We start from the raw sequence: 6000 nt of genomic DNA, 5'->3' as shown, positions 1-6000 counted from the left end.
GTCGGAGTGACTACCACTATTATTGTGGAGATTTGATTTTAAATGTATTTATTATGCTTGATTAGTTCATTATGTTGTTATGCACCATACATCCGTACATATCAAGGTATATATAGCCTATTAAAAGAGTATTATTACTATCGTAATGACCTTCTTTCATATTCCTTGCTATTGAAATCCAAAAAATTACTTACGTATACATATTTATCAGTGTGAACATTTAATTTTTTTATGAAATAAAATGTCTAAATGTCCGGTTCAAATGCTTGGGTGGGCCGTATTCAGCCCGCGAGCCGTAGTTTGGAGCCCCCTGCTCCAATGCATGGTCTGAGATCTTTGCCTCCTGATTTCAAACTCCCTCAAAACATGACACTTCTGGTGGTTACTCGTGGTTTGCCAATGCTGTTGTTTTAAATGGGACGCGAGTTCAAGGGAGAAATGAAAGCAGGGAGATAAGTTGGGAACACAAAAGGCTTCCGTATTTGTCTCTGATGGATGGTGTCATGTTTTTAATAGCTCGCCTCTCCTCTCAATTCTCGCCCTGCCTGGGTGCCCATGGCAGACAACATTGGCTCGTGATGGAGACAAAGTCGTGGACGTGAGGGCGTGTTTCCGCGTGTAGGTTCCTGTGGAGTGTGTGACATTTTTGATTGCCTGTGTGTGTGTGTGTGTGTGTGTGGGCAGACCTTTGTCGGTAGGTAAGGTGCAAACTGAAAATGAGGGTTAGGATTTCTCAGTGAGTGAGCGTCTGCCGTTGGAGTCACTGTGTTTCTGAGTGTGTTTCTGGGCAGGTATCCATACATTTTGTGTGTGTGTGTGTGTGTGTTTGCGTGAGAGATAGAGAGAAAGAAAGAATGTGTGTGTGTGTGTTGATAATAATGTGTCTGTGAAGCATAACGTCTTTTTTACAGTGCCTGTATCGGTATCATAATGTGTTTCCAACATAAAATCATTGCTGAGCATGAAGGTATGGAATGTAGGCAGACGATGAGATAGGGCACATTGTCAGGTGGGGAGAGGGGGGCGAAAACTATCCAAGCCAATCGAAAAACCATCTGGGAGGGTTGGGATGAAGAGAGAGTGGGTGTGTGTGTGTGTGTGTGTGTGCGTGCGTGAGACACATGGTAAGGAGTGCATTGAATGGCCAAACCATCCCGTTTACTGAACAAAACCGCCACCGGATCGACACGCTCACAATTATGACTTGATTGGGCGATGGAGGTGGACGCGTGTGTGGGGATGGGAGGGGGGGGGGGGGGTTTGGAGAGGGACACCAGGGTGGAAGTGTAGAGATTAAGAGTGGTATTAATTCCGGCCCCTAATCTCCCTGCCTCTGTAATTGAGGTCGCACTCCAGGGGAGGCTGGGTTTGGAGGGAGACCGGCTTTCTGATTCGCTAAGCTCCACAGAGAGCAAACAGACCACAGTGTGAATGGAGACGACAAAATCCTCCCAGGACACAGCAAGCTGTTTGGGTTTGCAAGCTAACCGAAGGGACGCTGAGCACACTGTTGCCAGGCACACTAAGGACCATTGCTGATGGTCTGGGTTTCACCTTGGGACCCACACTGAGGACATCGTGTGGACCTCCTTCCCAAACTTCCCTCAAAACACTTGTGCTGCAGTTTCCTCACGACAGATTTCTATGGACATCCCTGGACTGGGAGGTCATGGTATGATATGCTTTCCGTTTTTTTGGGGTGCCAACTGACAAAAATCCTGAAAGGCTGAATTTTTTTACAATTCCAACAGTTTCAGGTCAGCCTAGTTCTCAAGCTAAAGCTAGCTGTAAGTATTACCTTGTTGTATTTTTCGCCACAGGCGTTTCCGGCGGTAAAGTGGGTACCAACTTCAAGCTTAAAACTGTGAGAACACAATGGAGTAAGATAGGTATCAACAAGTGTATAAACAAGTGTGCCGGTCCCCCTTGGTCTTGACGAATTCGAGAAGCTCAGATTTTTTTTGCAGAGGTGTGAAAATTCCGGTGTCAATTTTGTTTTAAATGGTTCTTTTTCAGATGGCCTTTTTCATGTCCTTTATGTCCCCTGACATCCCAGAGTTTTATGTCCAAGTCGGGAGTGTGACTCTCAGTGATATGAACTGAAGCGAAATTTCAGCAGGCTAATGTTTTGTGCCAGTAGATACTGCAGGACACATTTAACTCAAGTGACCATCAAAGAGTGAAACGAGCATCGCTTCGGCAAATTGTCAGAGAGACTGGATACGGCAGGTGATGTACTTATGTTGCCCCATTCTAAACGGTCTTCTGAAAAGGTTGCTTCCAACTTTCCCCAAAATGCAGACATTTTCATTTGGTCATGCCAGCAAGGTTACCTCACTTTCAGGTTGAAGGGGAACTTTGAGCAAACGTATTAGCGACTGTTTATTCATGAATGGCGTAATACCGTTTCGCACCAAGTTGTCCTTTCTGAGATTCTTTTTTTTTCACTCGATGACGATGTTGAGAACACGTAAGGTTTGCCAGACACCATCTCAGCACGACCGCCGTCTTGTGGAAATGTTCCGTGCGGAGGACATCGAGTGAGCAGGGCCTCGGGATGAGAAATGGGAAAGAAAGTAGATCCCCTCCAAGCTGGGAAAGTCCCGCAGCTACTCACAGCCTGACCACGCACCTTCTTACTCAGCCATCCTTCCTCCATCTTTCCCCTCCCACCGGCTGTGGGTTCATATTGAGCCTTCAGAACTTCGTCCATCTCCAGTCGTCCTCTTCTTCAGCATCTGCTCAGGATCAATATTTTAATAACCGGAGAGATGAAGGCCTCATCACAATCAATAAGGCCTGCATGTGGCAAGGCGGAGGCAGACAGAGAGAAATCATTCTGGCCGATGGCGGAGCTGAACAAGCATGACACCTCATTCATTACGCTAATGAATAACCCATCGGCCCTGTCTTGGGCCCTTACCGACTGAGACCACACACACACAGACATGCGCGAGCACACACACAAACACTCCCTGCATGGCACAGGGCATCCACAAGGACCCTACGGGCACAAGACCTATCATTCACCAGCGGGCGGACTGACACGATGGCTGGGAATGCACGGGGCCCCAAAGCAGGCCAAACACGCTTCGGAAGGAGTCTCGCGACTGGTGACTCAGTGTATCTCAGAGAGAAGGTTGGGCAAAAATGTGTGGAGTTCGAGAACCAGGGATAGGATCTCCCAAAAAATCAGCCGCACAGATTTACAGGAGTGACAGGCAGTCACTAATGAAGCCCGACTGAAAGCTCTGCTGCCTGTCTTCCCGGGTTTGATGTCATTTAACCTCTGGGCCAATTACGATGGGATGCTCTCAACATGCTTGTGTGGCAGCTAATCAGAGAGGAGAGCTTTGATTAGCTGGAGGATCAATGCAAAAGGAATTGGAGCAAAGACTCACACCAGTACCAGATAACTACACTCACACATAACTTTAATGATCACTGCGAGCTTCCTCTCTCTCTCACACACACACACACACACACACACACACACACACACACGCAGACATCTACACACACGCACACAGTCCCGCACGTCCAAACACACATCGTTTTATTGACAACCAATAACCTCTTTTCCCCTGCGTATTCAGCTTTATGTGCCCCTCCCCAGCCCCCCGGCCCTCACCGCCCCCGCTAGATTGTTATGGCTAGCTGAACTTCTGCCAAGGTTATAATGAGAAGTGTCAAGACTTTTATAAACTCTGCTGTACAAGTGAAGAAGAGAGGGAATGTAAAAAAGAAAAAAAAAAACATAACCATAACCGTCGTGCCTGACGTTTCCATCAAGCCGCCACCTGCCCACGTCAAGGTGCCAGCCCCCCCCCCCCCCCACCCCACCGACGGATGACAGAGCTGCAACCCCTCTCTCCCCTTCCCTCTCCCCTGTCTCTCTCCCTCGCTCTCCGTTTTTCAATCGCCCTCCCCCACCGTCTCGACCGTGTCTCTATCAATTCAGCTCTCTAATGGTGCTTTAAAGCTGGACAGGCAGGTTCATTGTAAAATGGAGAAGGGTGACGCGGCGCCTACATTTCATGCTCTCATGCCTATCCCGGCAGCAGAGATGTAGCCCGGGCCGAGTGACAAGTTGAAAGACGGGAGAGGGAGCCAAAAGGAGGCTGAGCGAGATTCTTCTTGGCAGTTCAGTATTACTCATTGTGCCCGTAATGCATGATGATTCGGCCTTTGTTTACGCCCCGTGGACGAAAAAAAAACACCAACAGCCTGTCTCAGCGCCCGACAAGTTGACGCGCCGCCAGTGACAATAAAGCATCCGCATTTGGAATTAAGGAGAGGAAGGTGAAGGGAGTTTGTTATCATACTTCTAAGTGAGAGCTTTGTGTTCCACTAGGAGATCAGAGCGGGGGAAGGAGGGAGGAAGGGGGGGGGAGAGAGAGAGAGAGACAATTCCCTACAAAGAGCCAAGGTGTTGTAGCCTGGGAGACGTAACGGGAAGAAGATGTACAAATAATAGAGAAAGAGAGTGAGAGCGAGAGAGAGAGAGGGAGAGAGAGAGGGAGAGGGGGGGGAGAGAGAGAGAGACAAAGAGAGGGAGAGAGAGAGAGAGAGAGAGAGAGAGAGAGAGAGAGAGAGAGAGAGAGAGAGAGAGAGAAAGAGAGAGAGAGAGAGAGAGAGAGAGAGAGAGAGAGAGAGAGCAGACTGTGCCAGAAAGAGCAGACTGATGGGACCTTCCCATGGCAGGGTGAGATGAGAAGAAGAAAAACGAGGCCAACCGGGCCTGTGTGAGATGACAAAACACAGGACCGGGAGGAGAACCTGGGAAGGGCGAGGAGGGGAGGCGGAGGTGGAACAGTTGCGGGGAGATCGAAATGGGAAGCGTATGAAAAAAGGACAACGGAAAAAAAAACGACGGCAGAAAAAAATGAACGATTACACATTGAGCACTCCTTCTCAGCCAAACCCGAGAGATGGAGAGGCAATGCGGGAGGGCAGGAGGGGGGAAACACACAACAACCGAGAGAGGGAAAGAGAGAGAGAGGGGCGAGAGAGCCTGAGACCGAGAGGGACGCCGCGGTCAACACGACCCACAGAGAGCGAGAGCGATGGAGGGGAGGGAGGGCAAAGAAAGGAAGAAACGCGGGGAGAAATGAAGGCGCGGGGCCCAAGCCCTCAGCGATGAGAACATTACAGTGGGGATAATGAAGAGGTTCCGCTCTGTCACACTCGACATTAGCCCGACGTCAGGCTGACCCCAAAGTGTCAACAAGTTAATAGGCTGGATATCACCGCCACCGCTTGTCAACCCCACCTCGCGCGGCCTTGGACACGGTGATCGTCGATGCCGATGCTTTGAATGCATAAACACAGATCCGTTGGTCATAAATAAAGGCGACAGGGGGGGGGGGGGAGGGGCAGGGTAGGATGTGAAGAGCAGGTGAGACAGCAGGGGGGGGGGGGGGGAAGGATGGGGGAGGCTGAGCAAGATGACAATGGCTCCGTGCCGGCGTCGTTTGTTGGTTTGCGCGGGAGTGTAGATCTGTTGACGGGTTTGTCGTTTTCGGCGTGCGTGCGTTCGTCGACGCACTTGTGACTGTGGACGTCTGTGTGTACCATGGGGAGGGGGGGGGGGGCGGTGTTTGTGTACGAGTATGTCGTTCACACGTGGTGAGACAGGGCAGCTGGGAAAGATGTGATTGGAGGATTTTCATGAGAACTGAGTGAAAGTCAGAACTATGATGTCAAGGCCTGGATTCACTCTACCCCCTTGGGTCTCCACAGACTACATCGGTCAGACAGGCACACAGACAGACAGGCAGGCACACAGACAGAGAGACAGACAGTGTATTACCAGAGATGAACTTGTTACCCGCTCCCGAAACAACGGCTCACAAACTCAGCGCTTGACAGCAAGTCACGTTTCATCTGACCAGCTCCTGAAATAAACCTGAGAACCAAATCAACCAAGGTGATGTACAGCCTATTGGTATTCTCCTTTCATGTGTGGGTCCTCTTCAGTTTTGTTTAGTCATGGTCAGG

The sequence above is a fragment of the Hypomesus transpacificus genome, chromosome 20 (genome assembly GCF_021917145.1).
Source record: "Hypomesus transpacificus isolate Combined female chromosome 20, fHypTra1, whole genome shotgun sequence".
NCBI lineage: Eukaryota > Metazoa > Chordata > Actinopteri > Osmeriformes > Osmeridae > Hypomesus > Hypomesus transpacificus.
Note: the sequence above shows the minus strand (reverse complement) of the source record.